We start from the raw sequence: 2,502 nt of genomic DNA, 5'->3' as shown, positions 1-2,502 counted from the left end.
GGAGGGGAGGGCCGGGGAGGGGAGGGCCGGGGAGGGGAGGGGAAGGGAGGGAAGGGGAGGGGAGGGAAGGGGAGGGGAAGGTAGAGGAATAAGTTATGGGGAGGGCCATGGAAGAGGAGGAGGAAGGGGGAGGGGAGGGAGGTAGGGGGAGGAGAAGGAGAGGAGAGGAGGAGATGGAGGCAGGGAAAGGGATAAGTTGTGGAGGGAAAAGAGCGAAGGTAGGGAAGGGGGGGGGGAACTGATCGAGGAAGGGCGAGAGGGGGAGGGGAGAGGAGGGGGGAGAAAAAAGACTAACATGAAGGAAAGGCCAAGGCAGGACAGAGGGAGACACAGACAGGCAGGGATGGGGAGGGAGGGGAGAAAGGGGGAGGGAAGGGAAGGGAAGGGGAGGGAAGGGAAGGGAAGGGAAGGGGAGGGGAGGGAAGGGGGAAGAAGAGAAGCATAACCGTATGTGAAGGATGAGATATATGAAAGAGGGGGAAGGGAAGAATGAGAGAGGGGAGGGGAGGGGAGAGGAGAAGGAGGGGTTATATGAAGGGTAGGGGAAGAGGAGGAGACGGGGCAATGATGGGCAGGATTAAAACACGGAGGACAAGGGGCAAGAGTGCAAGAACTGAATGGAAAGGGCAAGAGGAAGGGACGATATGAACAAGGGCAGGGTGGGGCAAGGAAGGTGTTAGGAATGGAACACAAAGGGGACAAGGACTAGAGCAAGAGGGCAAGGATAAGGAGGGCAAGGGGCAAGAGTACAGATGAGGTGTTGAGTGGCGTGGGCAATGGAGGGCAAGACATAATAACCCTTTCAGTAATCTTATCTATGCCAAGCGTCTGTGTCACTAACATCCTTTCGCTTACCCTTCCTTACTTCATTATATGTATGTATTTATGTATGCATGGATGGATGTGTGTGTGTGTGTGTGTGTGTGTGTGTGTGTGTGTGTGTGTGTGTGTGTGTGTGTGAGACACACACACACACACACACACACACACACACACATACACACACACACACACACACGGCCTCTTCACAGGTGCCCTACAAATTAACGAGCACTGATACGTAAATGTCCTTAAAACAAGACAACACTGCCGTCGTTATCTTCGTCGCTGGAGGGGTAGACCGAGGATGAGATGGAGGGATGGGAAGGAGGTATATGAGAAAGGAGGGTGTAAGCTGGGGGAAGGGCTGGGAAATGGCATGGGACAGCGCGACATGGAGACGATTTGTTTGTGGCCACCCTTTACGAGATTAAGGCGTCTGGCTGTAGATAGGTAGATAGATAGATAGACAGACAGATAGACAGATAAACAGATAGATAAATCGATCAATAATTCCTTCAACTAGCCTAGATTTTTTTCTCACCCACTCCTTCACAATTCCAACTCTTCTGTGTACTCACTATACTCCGTCCACTTTCACTTGGCCCAGTTCCTTTCGGTGTCTTTCCCGTTGATATTAAGGCTAAAAAAGACAGTCCCACGGCTCCACACCCTCTACACGGCACTTCTTCGTGACTAGCATCGTCTTCTCCACCCTAGCAAAGATCCCTAACCCCTTTCAGGTCAGTGAATGTCCATGTGTACTCAGTCTATCTATCTATCTGTCTGTCTATCTATCTTTTGCCAGAAGCCTTAATCCCGTAAGGCGTGGCCACAAACAAATCGCCTCCATGCTGCCCTGTCCCCAGCCATTTCGTTGCCCTGCTCCCAGCTCACACCCCCCTCTCTCATATACCTCTCCACTCCATCCCTCCATCTCATCCTTGGCCTTCCCCTCCTGAAGGGAAAATTTCACTCGTAACCAAGGAGTCTCATTCCTACCTCTAAAGTAACCCAAATTTCATATAACCACGATTTTTAATTTCACTAGTAACCAAGGAGAGAGAGAGAGAGAGAGAGAGAGAGAGAGAGAGAGAGAGAGAGACTGCATTTTGACTAGTAACCATGGGACACTAATTCCTACCATGACTTTGCAATTTAACTTGTGATAGTGACCCAGTTCCCTCATATGAAAAAAAAGAATGCGGTATATTGCAAACCCGTCATCGTACTGAAGAGGTGAAGGACACGAGAGAGGGGGGGGGCCAAGGTCTATGCAACAACAACAACAACAACAAGAACGCAAGATCCGGTTTATCGGGCTTCGGGAAAAATATTGCAGCAATGTTGCAAAAACTTGACTTGCAACTTCCGACGGTGCACGAGACGAACAGGAAGACGCAAAAGTTTGGCTAATATTTCACCTTCACCTGTCACTTTCCTCTGCTGGCTAATATTGCTAAGCTGAGAGAGGCTTGGTATGTTTCTCTGCCTAATATTTCACCTCTTCTACTTGTCACTTTCCTCTGCTGGCTAATATTGCTAAGCTGAGAGAGGCTTGGTATGTTTCTCTGCCTAATATTTCACCTCTTCTACTTGTCACTTTCCTCTGCTGGCTAATATTGCTAAGCTGAGAGAGGCTTGGTATGTTTCTCTGCCTAATATTTCACCTCTTCTACTTGT

This window comes from Coenobita brevimanus, chromosome 48 (genome assembly GCF_032717465.1).
Source record: "Coenobita brevimanus isolate Jiangsu-jjx chromosome 48, ASM3271746v2, whole genome shotgun sequence".
In the NCBI taxonomy this organism is placed as follows: domain Eukaryota; kingdom Metazoa; phylum Arthropoda; class Malacostraca; order Decapoda; family Coenobitidae; genus Coenobita; species Coenobita brevimanus.
This window is presented reverse-complemented; position numbering follows the sequence as displayed.